This window comes from Lathyrus oleraceus, chromosome 4 (assembly GCF_024323335.1).
Source record: "Lathyrus oleraceus cultivar Zhongwan6 chromosome 4, CAAS_Psat_ZW6_1.0, whole genome shotgun sequence".
NCBI lineage: Eukaryota > Viridiplantae > Streptophyta > Magnoliopsida > Fabales > Fabaceae > Lathyrus > Lathyrus oleraceus.
The window spans coordinates 195,047,503-195,061,153 of record NC_066582.1 but is presented as its reverse complement, the minus strand read 5'-3'; the positions used below and the strand labels follow the sequence as shown (position 1 = coordinate 195,061,153).

Sequence of the window (13,651 nt, the reverse complement as noted above, 5' to 3'; positions counted from 1 at the left end):
GAATCTTTCACCGTCTCTTTTGGGCGTTTGACCCATACATCAAAGGTTTCGCATTCTGCAAACCTATTATTCAAATTGATGGCACTTGGTTATATGACAAATACAAGGGTACTTTGCTTATGGCGGTTGCACAAGATGACAACAATAATGTCTTTCCCATTGCCTTTGCTCTGGTTGAAGGTGAAACGACTGGTGGATGGGGTTTCTTTCTTCGACATCTAAGAATGCATGTGGCTCCATAAGCCAATCTCTATTTGATTTCTGATAGACATGCTGCCATTGAGAGTGCCTACAACAACCATGACAACGGATGGCATGATCCTCCTTCTACCCATGTCTATTGCATTAGACATATTGCACAAAACTTCATGCGTGCAATAAAAGATAAGAATCTTCGCAAGAAGGTGGTGAATGCTGGGTATGCTCTAACTCAGCCGTCATTTCAACATTATCGTGATGAAATTAGACTGTCTAATGAAGACGCATGAAGATGGCTGAATAACATACCAGTAGAGCAGCAGACAAGGGTATTTGACGGAGGTTGTCGATGGGGCCACATGACAATAAACCTTGTGGAATGCATGAACAGGGTATTCAAAGGAATTAGAAATCTGTCAATAATCGCCTTGGTAAGATCGACCTATTATAGGTTGGCTTCTAGGTTCGCAACCAGAGGTGAAAGATGGAGTGCGGTGTTAATGTGTGGGCAAGTATTTAGTGAGTGTTGCGTGAAAGTCATGAAAGAGGAGAGCATCAAAGCTAGCGCGCACGCTGTAACAGTCTTTGACCGTCATAGGCAAAATTTCAGCATCTAGGAAATAATGGACCACAACGACGAGATGCATAGAAAGAAAAAAGGAAGGCCAAACAAGACACGTATCAGAACAAAAATGGATTCGACAGATAAAATGATAAGATTATGTAATATTTGTTGTCAACCAGGACACAACAAGAACAACTGTCTCAATCGAGGAACATCATCTGGGTCATAAGCTTTTTGTAACATTGTATTTCTATAACCTTCAATTATTATATATCATAAAGTTTTTGTTACAACGAGGTTCACAACAAACATCGGTACAAAATAAGCTAACTAAAAACAGAAATATTTCTAACTGATTACAACAATCAAAGTGATGTCATCTCGACCGAACATCATTTCCCTAACATCCTTATCAGTTTTCATTCGCACCCAACCAAAGATATTGTCGAGTCTCTCAATACTTCTAATTTTTCCCCTTCTGGTATTTTCCCATCTAACCAACGAACCAGTTCCCTCTTCAGTTGATCGAATGTAGTGATATTCTAGAACAGCATCAGCATCTGAGGTTTGTCTCTCGCATAAATCACCTTTCCGTATCGGCGAAGAACACCAAACATGATTGCCAAATGATGAAATGAAATATGGAAAAAAATGATTCACACAACACATTTATTTATAACAAAAAAAATTGCATTTTACACTGAGGTGCCAATCCAATTGGCGCCTCCTTTGTAAAAATACACATGGACGCCAATTGGATTGGCAGCACCATGTGTCATAGTCAATCCATTTGGCGCCTCCATTCAATTTTTAAGAGGAGTCGCCAATTGGATTGGCGTCTCCTTCTAAAAGTGGGGTACTTTGGAATTTTTTTTGAAAGCAGGGTTATTTTGGGAATTTTCTTTAAAAATTAGGTTATTTTGATAAAAAATTCTTCTTGAGTTTTCTTCAATAAACAAAAATTAATAATAAACTATTTGAATAATTTTTAACCAAAATTTTTTCCTATAAAAATATCAAGTTCTTAAAGTATACAAAATCTAATATTTTTTCATGGTGCAACGCGTAACTATTATTTAATTACTTAATATTATTTTATTTAACTTTTGCAGAAATATCTAGGGGATAAGTTGTACTAATTTGTTTTTATACAGGGTATGTTAAAGGTATGATGAAACGAGTTCACATAAAGGATTTGTGGCGCAATGGTAGCGCGTCTGACTCCAGATCAGAAGGTTGCGTGTTTGATTCACGTCAGGTTCAAAATTATGTTTTGTTTTCACGTTTTCGATATTTTGGTCAAACCATTATTAAGGGTGTCATCGAATAAGTTTTAAGTTTTAGTATTTTATAAATTTATTTTGAAAAACTGTTTTAAATAAAAAATTAAATATGTTTATCAATTTTTTTTTAAATAATTGTCTTAGAGATGAAAAATTATAAATTGATTGATAAGTTTATTTTCAAAATATATAGTTTTTATTTTTAAAAAATAGAAGAAAACTTGTTTTAATGTATTTCAATTTTTATAATACTTTTTTTAACGTATTTCATTTTAATTTATATATTGTTTTGGGTTCTTTACAAGATCGAAAACGAAAGGCTCAATGATACGATGCAGACAATAAAAGCACGTAGAACATATATTCCTTTTTCTTTTATAGAAGCAGACAATTCTGCCTACTAGAGTTTTGCTAAGTGTCCAAATCAATCTGACGGTTATCTGCGATCCACACCTCGCTCCAGGCGTCAGCTTTATGAAGGATATTAGCGCAAAGGATATCAAATTGGATCAATGGAACACTACAATGATTGAAGAAGGACCATATAACAAGGATTCGTCTTTGGCGAAGCACTTTTAAATCGTAAATGGAAGAGGACGAGACTTTCGTGTTGGAAACCAAAAATAGCAGGAGAATCAGCGAGGGGATAACCGGTGTGCACTATACCTTGCAGACCTCCAATAGTCCTTTGAATGTAAAGTCCTTTACCCTTTTCGTAGATTAAATCGAATAGGAAAATTTATGGGATCGAGCAAGAACTCCTAAGATTTTTAGTGAGTCTAGTTTCGAGAAGTTGTCTGGGCAGTAAGCGATCAGCGATCGAACCATCCTTAGATATGAGGTTGAACCTTAGAGTGCAAAGTAAACTGCGATGTAGGATCCTTAAAGGAAGTATTGGCGGTGATCCTGTGATTGAATGTCAGGAAAAGTCGTTAACCTACCATGTGGTAAGTCATATGTTGTCATTTGAGTATCATAGTTCCAATTATGGAGGGGACATTTGTTCTATTCAAATGCAGATAGGAGAGATGATATAGCCTTATGGCTTGGTTTGAAGTCAGTCTTTAGAACCCTAGTCGATCGATTACTGGTGTGTTCATTTTATAGGTGTAAGAATTTTAGGTGAATCGACTTCGTTTTGATTGAGTCCTGGTCGGTTCATGTGGTCCCTTCTATCTTGCAAGGTCATGAGAGGTCAAATACGACTCATGGAATCTGAAGTTCTCAATAATCATGTGTGATAAGAAAAATATATAAAGGTAGGGATGGAAGATGCAAAGTCAATAGATGGAATGGTGATGCAATAAGAGAAGATTTTCTTAGGTAGGATTAATTGGGATAAAAAGGGAATGAAAATACTATTGATATGTATTAGAATATTTCCCTAATGGATATTACTTGGAAAATGAGAATACCTTAAGTTTGAGTTAAGAATCCGATTTGAAAATGAGAAGCCACTATTACTCTTGCAATTCAATAAAATGCACTTAAGATGAATCTTATCATTGCCATACGCTTGTGACTGGAATTTTCTTCTAAACCAATACCTACTACACCCTTCATCATACTGGGGTTACTTGTCTAGATGACTTGCTACGGACAACCCTCATTGTCTCCCAATAAGCTCTTGCAACATAAAATATTCCACATCCTACACTTAGTTCACATGCTCCAGCTTGGCTTGTCTATCATCAACTCAACTTCTTAGAATACAAGACTCACTACTCAACAAAATGTATGTTACTTTACATCCATCTTAAGACAAGGAATCCATTACACTTACATGTGACTATAATGCTGCTATCACATACTTCTCTTAATACCAAGGTTTAACTTCCTCCACTCCACTACATACTCTAGAAATCCTCGATGCGAACAATCATCAACTACAAGCCCATAACTTCGTCTTAATGAATCTTAATGGTCCCATTATGCCTCTATCTAAAATGTACCCTATTACAACAGTTGTATTGCAACATCCACACTACTTCCACACTCGGTGTTCACTTGTCTTCCTATGGTAATTCTCTTAGTTCCAATTACAAAACCATTCTACTAGAATTCTTTAAATCCAATTAGTTATTATTTTCTTCAACACAAATCTCCTTCAACCCATCCTACTAGAGCTTCTGTTGTTATATACTGCTTATTCTCTCTTCGTCACAAACTCTTATAATTAATCCTCAGGTAACTCAACATTCCATTATAGTTTCTCACTAACACTAAACCTCTGACTAGCTAACTTGAAGGTGAGAAAAACAAGAAAGGGGGGGTTTGAATTGTTTGAAAAAAATAAGCGCTTTTGCAAAATGAAATCACACAAAGATTTTATACTGGTTCGCTTATAACACAAAGCTACTCCAGTCCACCCGGCCAAGGTGATTTCGCCTTCAACAAGGACTTAATCCACTAATCTTGAAAGATTACAAACAACCCCTAAGAGAGAAGAAAATCTCTTAGTCCTCTCAAGTCTACAGACTACAAAGAGTCACTTGAGGAAATCAAATAAAAATTAGATACAAGATGTGTAATCTAGAGTGCTTCTACGAAAGCAAATATTACAAACTTAAGAACAAATTTTTCACTTGATAAGCAAAAGCTTAGTGAAAATCTTTGAAGAACAAAGATGTTTTTCTTGAGCGTGATATAATTTCAGTATAGTTTTGGCTAGTGATTTCTTACTACTGAATGTTGATTTCTTCTCTATTTATAGGAGTTGAAGTAGAGTTGAAGTAGCGTTGAATCTGTTGGATATTGAGATGTAGTTACGCCATTCCATTAATAGCTTCTGCAGTAGACTTTTTTTCTTAGAAGTGACTACTTACCACAAGTAGTATCTTCTCTCTTGGAAGTGGAGATTAACGTCTCTTTCTAATTGAGGAAATCCATTTGCAGAACTTTAACTTGGCTTAAACGTTACTTCATCATGATTAACAATTCTGATTAGAGTCTTCGTGTATCTGGAGAATCTTGCTTCTGATGTTATCTCTTGAAAGTTCAGATGGCACTGATAACTTCAGAATTTACAGAAGGCATTTGTTCAGAGTCAGAGCTTCTAGACTTTACTTCATGTTCAGATGCTTCTGATACTTTGCAGTTTTGTCCAGAGTCAGAGCTTCTTGAAACGAGATTCCACTTTAGATGCTTCTGATACTTGATAATTTGTATCTGATCTTGTTGTGCATCTGATGACATCATCAGATTTATTTCTTCTTTCTTTAGAACCCTGCACACTTAGAAACTTTTCGTTAGGGTGCTATTTTTGGTTTCATCCTTTGTTATCATCAAAATCATGGAATCTGTTGTAGAACAATTTTTGTTCTTACAATCTCCCCCTTTTTGATGATGACAAAACAAATAAAATTATCAGATGAAACATGAAAAATATTAGATCAGATAGACAAAAGCTCCCCCTGAGTTAGCGCTAGGGAGTTCAGAAGTTCTTACCAGAGCTTTCCAAGTAATTAGGTTTCTGAAAACTTTCTGTAAATGCTTAAATTTTATGTTAGATAAAATTATTTAAACAATTGTTGCAGAGTGCTTTAAGGTTTTAGACATAATTTTCATCAGAGCTATTTAATAATTTCTCCCCCTTTTTGGCATAATCAAAAAGGCATAAAAAATAAAAAGAATAATAAAGAGAAAAAAACACTTCATTAAAAAGCACAAAGGCAAACAACAGTCAAAAACATCAGATTCAAAGAAGAATATCAGAGCTAAAAAGAAGTCAGAAGCAAAAACACTAGGCAAGCAAACAAAATAAATCCTAAGTGCCTAAGGGTTCGGAGGTTGAGGAAGTCTCTGAAGCAACATGGCAAACATGTTCTGGATGTTTTCATTCAAAGCATCTTGCTTGTCCATCCTGGCACGGAGCTCATTCTGATCTTTCTTGATCTCTTGCTGATCTTGCTTTATCTCTTTCAGAGTGTTAAGAATCAGAGGGATCGCAGAGGAAGACTCCCCCTGAATCAGAGCCTGCTGAGCTTCAGCTTCAGCAGCAGCTTGGGCTTCTGCATCTGCCTGAGCCTTGGCTTCAGCTTCCTTAATCCTTAGAAGTTCTGCTTCCTTAGCAATTCTTTCCTCTTCCAATCTTCTTGCTTCTTCTGCTTCCCTGGCCAACCTTTCTTCCTCAAGCCTTCTGGCCTCAGCTTCTCTGGCCAATCTCTCCTGAAGCCTTTCCTCAGCATCTCTGATGTAGCCATTTCTGACTTGTTCAGAGATACTCTTCAGCCTATAAGACTCAGAGGTCATCCAACTAATAACTCTGTTCCAGTGTGTCCTAACAGATTTAGGATCATCACTGACTTCAGAATTTTTAGCCAGAGACTTGACCTTCTGGACTGAAGTTTCTGCAACCTGTATAATGGCCTCCTCAAGGGTAGGTATGGTAAGTTTAGGTTCAGGTTCAGGTGAATGAGGTGGAGAGTTTTGAGGGCTGAGATTTAGAGAGGGAGGTTCAGTTTGTTGAGGTTCAGATTCTGCTTGAAGTTCAGAATCTGGGGATGAAGCATAGAGTGGGTTTACATCTAAGGGTTCGGATTCTGGTTCTGGGACAGCGGGAAGGATTGGTGGGGTGATGTAAGGATCAGATGGTCGAATTACAGATGGTTGAGTTTCAGAGGGTGTGGTGGTTGTTTGTGGTGGAAGGGAAGTTTGATTTTCAGAGGAGATGGTTGTTGTTTGTTGTGGAAGAGAAGTTCGGAGGGTTGAGGTTACTTCAGTTTGTGTTTGAGTTTGTGGGGCGAATTTTCTAGCATAAATTTCAGCTATTGTTGGGGATTTTGGGTCAGAAGGTTCTGTGGATGATGATGAAGAAACACTAAAGTATGGGGGTGTTTCTGGTGCAGAGGATGAGGAAGAGGAAGTGCTGTGGTGATATAGTTGATTAGGGTCAGAGGTTGTTGTGAAATTACGAGCAACTTTTAGAACAGGAGGAGGTTGGGAGGTTCTGATGGTTGAAGGAGGGATTTCAGAGGTTGTAAATATGGGAGGTGTTGGGAGAGGAGTAGAAAGGCCATCATAGGTATTACAGAAGTAACAGGAGGAATAGACTTACCAGAAGAAGAGATTTTCAGAGGAGCTGGAGCTTTGGTTCCAGAAGATTCTCCAAGTCTGGGTTTCTTTGCCTTCCTTGCTTCCTCAGCTATCTTCTTCTCAGAAAGACCTCTTTTGTATCTGACCAAATCTTCTTCTGAATCCAAAAGGTCTTCAATTCTGAAATCAGAAATATCAATACCTTCATCCAGCAGACGCTGAAGGTAGATAGCAATGGCATCTCTGGGTTCATTCTTGAAGAACCTTTCAAGGCCATGAGGCATCTTCCTCTGATCCTTCAGAGCATCCCAGGATGTATCCAGAGTGGGCTTGACTCTGATCTCCTTGATGATTCCCATGCTTTAGAGGTTTCTGGCATTCAGAGGCTTTCCAGTTTCTATAGCCAGATCATCCATCAGCTTGGCCTTTTCCAGTTGGTCAACCAATCCATGCTCGATGAAAACATCAGAAAGCAGTCTTCCCAGAGGGATGTAAGATCTTGGCTTCAAGCTGTTTCTGGAGTCTTTGACAGAATCCCTCAGATATTTGAAAAGAAGAACAGGGAGATTGATCTTGATACCTTTCTGAACGCAGTATAAAATGAGTTTCTGATCCGCATTAATATAATCAGAGGAGTTGGAGGCTGGGCGATGGTGAATGGTTCCCAGAATTATTTTCAACCATACTCGGAGGTTCTGATGCAATTCCTTGTTCTTAGAAGGGTTTCCCTCAGTGTTCCCTTTGAAGATTGTTGGGTTGATGACCTCAGTGATGCGTTTTGACCTAGGAGGAATGTTGTAAATCCTCTTTCCTCCAGCAATCTCCATGTTCAGCAAGGAAGCAATTGATGCTTCAGTGATAACAATCTTCACACCCAGAACAAACGAGACAATGAATTGATCATCTGCATCAGCATGTCTCCAGAATTCTTTGACAAGAAGAGGGTAGATGGGACCATATAACCGTTCAAAGTAGTTTTCCCAACCTTGCTTGCGAAGATCTTCAGTAAGATCAACACCGTTTCTTCTCAAGTTGTCGAAATCCACCAACGATTCACACAGTACATCCAAATTTTCAAAGGAAGTTGCAAGATGAATGTGGCGTTCACGTTCCAAAATGTGAGGTTCTTGATAAACAGGGGTTATGGTAACGCCTGTAACAGTGGGTGTTTGAGTGTTTGAGGTTTGGGGATTAGAACTGGCTTCCATCTGTTGGGAGAAGTTAAAAACTTCTTGCTCTTGAGCATTCATGAAGAAGATTGAAGAAGAAGATGAAGAACTTGCAGAGAACTTGCAGAGAAGGGTTTAGGGTTTAAGAGTGAGTGAGAGTGATAAGTGTGTGAAATGTGAGAAAAGTGTTTATATACCTAAGTAAAAACGCATGCAAAACGACACCTCAGAAAGCGTTAGACACAAAACTCAAAATGGCACGCTTGGGGGGAAAAATGATTACAGCTCATAAATGAATGTCTAATCCCACAGTTTGCACACTGCTCGAGGAAAACTCAAACGTCTGCCTTTTGAATTTCTTGACAGCTGTCTAGAAGTTCTAAAGTTTGACGCTTCAGAGTTCCACGTGTTGATGTATCTGATCTTCAGGAATACCAAGAGATTGGTTCTGAAGATTTCTAACTCAGATAACTTCTTAACAATGTAGAAGTATCAGAGTCAGAGGCAGAATCATATTTGTTTTTATCAGAATCTTATTTTATATTTTTCAGAGCCATACTTCATTCAGGACAATTTTTAATGTTCAGATTTTCTAAGATGAAAAGAAATCTATCTTCAGCTAGAGGCTTAGTAAAGATATCTGCCCATTGATGTTCTGTATCAATGAACTTCAGCGTTACTATTCCTTTCTGAACATAGTCTCTAATAAAATGATGTTTAATTTCTATGTGTTTGGCTCTGGAATGTAAAATAGGATTCTTACTCAAACAAATAGCAGCAGTATTATCACAAAGGATAGGAATGTTACTCTCAAATATCTGAAGATCTTCTAGCTGATGCTTCATCCAGAGCATCTGAGTTGTGCACAGTGATGCTGAAATGTATTCTGCTTCTGCAGTTGATAGAGCGATAGTTGACTGTCTTTTGCTAGCCCAGGAGATTAGATTGTTTCCCAGAAGCTGGCAATTCCCAGATGTGCTTTTTCGTTCTATTCTATCTCCTGCATAATCTGCATCACAATAACCAGAAAGCCTATACTCTGATGTTTTCTCATACATCAGGCCCAGGTTAGGAGTTCCTTTCAGATACTTAAGAATTCTCTTAACAGCTGTTAAATGAGATTCTCTAGGATCTGATTGGAATCTGGCACAAAGACAGACGCTAAAGAGAATATCAGGACGAGTAGCAGTCAGATAGAGAAGAGAGCCTATCATACCTCGATAGAGCTTCTGACAAACCTTGTTGCTTACCTCTTCCTTTTCCAGAATGCAAGTTGGGTGCATGGGAGTCTTTGCAGAGTTGCATTCAGTCATGTCGAACTTCTTCAGAACGTCTTTAATGTATTTACTTTGATGGACGTACGTGACTTCTGGAGTTTGATTGATTTGAATTCCCAGAAAGAACTTTAGTTCTTGCATTAGACTCATTTCAAATTCTGCCTGCATTAACTTAGAAAATTCTTGGCAAACAGAGATATTAGCAGAACCAAAAATAATATCATCAACATAAATCTGGCATATCACGAGATCATTTTTATGGTTTTTACAGAAGAGTGTAGAATCAACTTTCCCTCTGATAAAATTTTGTTCTAGAAGAAAATTACTTAAGCGTTCATACCAAGCTCTGGGAGCTTGTTTAAGTCCATATAAGGATTTCTTAAGTTTGAAAACATGTTCTGGAAAATTTGAGTTTTCAAAACCAGGAGGTTGATTAACATACACTTCTTCTGAAATATAACCATTAAGGAATGCACTCTTGACATCCATTTGGTATAATTTGATAGAATGATTAATAGCAAAAGATACAAGAAGGCGAATAGATTCTAACCTCGCGACTGGAGCAAAGGTTTCATTATAATCAATACCTTCTTGTTGACTATAACCTTGAGCTACCAGTCGTGCTTTTTTTCTGACAACTTCTCCTTTCTCGTTCAGTTTGTTTCTGAAAACCCATCTGGTTCCAATGACATGAGTGCCTCTGGGTTTAGGAACGAGATCCCAGACATCATTCTTGGAGAATTGATCTAACTCTTCTTGCATAGTTGCCACCCAATCGTTATCTTGAAGAGCTTCATCACAGGACGTAGGCTCAATCAGAGACACTAGTCCCAGAGGAATATCTTCAGAGGTTCTGAAGGTAGATCTGGTTCTAACAGGTTCATCTTTGTTTCCCAAAATCAAATCTTCAGATACGTTAATACGACTTTTAACTTTCCTTGGAATTTCTGGAGATTTAATTTCTTCAGAGTCTGGAGTGACAGTTGCTTCTGGAGTTTTCTCAGATTCTACCAGAGTGATCTCTAAATCTGCAAACTTTTCAACTAGCTTTGACTTTTCAGGGTCAAGCTTATCATCAAATCTAACATGAATTGATTCCTCCACAATTTTGGTTTCTGTGTTGTATACTCTATAGCCTTTAGAGCGTTCTGAGTATCCTAACATAATACCTTTCTGTGCTTTGGAATCAAACTTGTTCAGATGTTCTTTAGTATTTAATATAAAACAAATGCATCCAAAAGGATGAAAATAAGAAATGTTGGGTTTTCTTCCCTTACACAGTTCATAGGGAGTCTTTTCCAGAATAGGTCTAATAGAGATTCTATTCTGAATGTAACACGCTGTATTTACAGCTTCTGCCCAAAAATGCTTTGCTACATTTGTTTCATTGATCATGGTTCTGGCCATCTCCTGGAGTGTCCTATTCTTCCTCTCTACAACTCCATTTTGTTGTGGAGTTCTAGGGCAGGAGAAATCATGGGATATTCCATTAAAGTCAAATAATTCTTCAAAATCTTTATTTTCAAATTCTCCACCATGATCACTTCTGACTCTAACAATTTTAGAGTCAAATTCTTTTTGCACTTTAGAACAGAAACTGGTGAATACAGAGTGAGACTCACTCTTGTGCTTTAGGAATTTTACCCATGTCCAGCGGCTGTAATCATCAACGATTACTAGTCCATACTTCTTTCCATTGACTGATGCTGTTTTCACAGGACCAAATAAGTCAATGTGAAGAAGCTCCAGAGGCTTAGAGGTAGAAACAACATTTTTCTTTTTAAAAGATGTTTTTGAAAACTTTCCTTTCTGGCAAGCTTCACACAGAGCATCTGAAGAAAACTTCAGTTTAGGCAGGCCTCTGACTAACTCAAGTTTAGTTAGCTGAGAAAGTTTTCTCATGCTAATGTGGCCTAAGCGTCTATGCCATACCCATTGCTCTTCGTGAACTGACATTAAACATTTAACGTTTTGATCTTTTAAATCAGAAAGATTTATTTTATAAATGTTGTTTTTCCTCTTGCCTGTGAAAAGGACAGAGCCATCGTTCTGACTAATGGCTTTACACGTTTTTTGATTAAAGATTACATCATAACCGTTATCACTTAATTGACTTATGGATAACAAGTTATGCATTAATCCTTCTACATAAAGAACATCAGATATAGAGGGAAGAGTACCATTACCAATAGTTCCGGAGCCTCTAATCCTTCCTTTCTGATCTCCTCCGAAGCCTACAAATCCAGCGTCTTTAAGTTCCAGGCTTTGGAACATAGACTTTCTTCCCGTCATATGTCGCGAGCATCCAGAGTCCAGGTACCATGACTGGTGTCTGAACTTTGCTGCATAGGATATCTGCAACATAGATAATCTTATCTTTCGGTACCCAGAATCTCTTGGGTCCTTTTAGATTAGTCTTCCCAGAGTTTCTTATAACTTTGGGTCTTCTATCATTCTTAAATTTTTGTTCTTGTGTGTGTGTGTAATGATATGAAAACGGAGATTTAAGCTGGTTACTGGTAGAGGTTTTATTTTCCTCAGAATCATACCCAATTCCCCTTTTATTATTCTGACCTACTCCATAAATCATGGATGCCATAATACTCCTATCTATCCCATTCTTCAGAAATTGTTGAAAGGCTTCTTCATATTTATAAATAATTTCATTTGAAGTTTGTGGTGCTTGAGACAACGTTTCTTCTAATTCTAAGCTTTTTGTTTTGGCTCCATCTCTTTCTATCGTTAGAGATCTGATAGTATCATCTCGTGCTAGAATTGTTGTCTCAAGTCTACTACATACTTCAGATTTTGCTTTAAGAAGGCCTTTAATGTCTTTAACTTTTTGTTTTAATTTCTGAAGAGAGGTAAGAGTTTCTGATAAACATGATTCTAAGTCAGATCTAGAAAGTTCAGAAAATACCTCTTCAGATTCTTCATCTGAGCTGCTGGATGTGGTAGCCATAAGTGCTACGTTGGCTTGTTCATCAGAGTCAGATTCTGATGATCCTGATTCACTATCGTCCCAGGTGGCCATTAGTCCTTTCTTTGTTCTGAAGGTATTCTTCTTGAAGCTTTCTTTTCTAGGGTTGTCTTTCTTCAGCTTGGGGCATTCATTTCTGTAATGACCTGTTTCTTTACATTCAAAACAGGTAATATCTTTATTAGGTTTACCTTTTGAAGTTGACTCTGATCTATCCCCTCTGGGTCTTGATCTTCTGAAGTTGTTGTTGTTCCTTCTTTTCCAGAGTTGCTTAACTCTTCTGGTTAGTAAGGACAGTTCTTCTTCATCATCAGAGTCTTCAGGTTCAGAGTCGTCAGTATCTGCAGTTTCTGCCTGGAGAGCTTTGGTTCTGTCTGACTTCCGTCTTTCAGGTCTGGACTTCAGCGCCACTGACTTGTTTCTTTTCTGAGGCTCATCCTCCTCTAGTTCTATCTCATGACTTCTGAGAGAGCTAACAAGTTCTTCAAGGCTGATATTGTTCAGATCCTTTGATAACTTCAGAGCAGTAACCATTGGTCTCCATTTCTTTGGCAGACTTCTGACTATCTTCTTAACATGATCTGCAGTCGTGTATCCTTTGTCAAGCACTTTAAGACCTGCAATAAGAGTTTGGAATCTGGAAAACATAGCTTCTATAGCTTCGTCATCTTCCATCTTGAAGGCTTCATATTTCTGGATCAGCGCCAGAGCCTTCGTCTCCTTGACTTGGGAGTTTCCTTCATGGGTCATCTTCAGAGAGTCAAGTATATCTTTAGCCGTCTCTCTGTTGGTGATCTTTTCGTATTCGTTGTATGATATAGCATTTAGAAGTATTGTTCTGGCCTTGTGATGATTTTTGAACTCACGTTTCTGATCTTCTGACATTTTGCTTCTGGGAACTTCAGCTCCATTTGAGACTGGAGGTTTGTATCCATCTGTGACAATGTCCCAGAGGTCAGCATCATAACCCAGAAAGAAACTTTCGATTCTGTCTTTCCAGTAATCAAATTTTTCTCCATCAAAAACAGGAGGTTTAGCATTGTAAGAATCTCTTTCATTTGAGTGAGCCATTTGTGTTTCTCGCACTGGATCTCTCTACACGGTTAAGTGTTTGATTTGAAAATCAATAACAGAGCCGGAGCTCT

General features: G+C 37.9%; 1 non-coding gene across 1 annotated transcript; it reads left to right on the top strand.

The window, feature by feature from the left end:
- The first annotated feature begins 1,954 nt into the window (after window positions 1-1,954).
- TRNAW-CCA (transfer RNA tryptophan (anticodon CCA)) lies at window positions 1,955-2,026 on the top strand. Its single transcript has one exon. It is a non-coding gene; the product is annotated as a tRNA-Trp (tRNA).
- The last annotated feature ends 11,625 nt before the right edge of the window (window positions 2,027-13,651 follow it).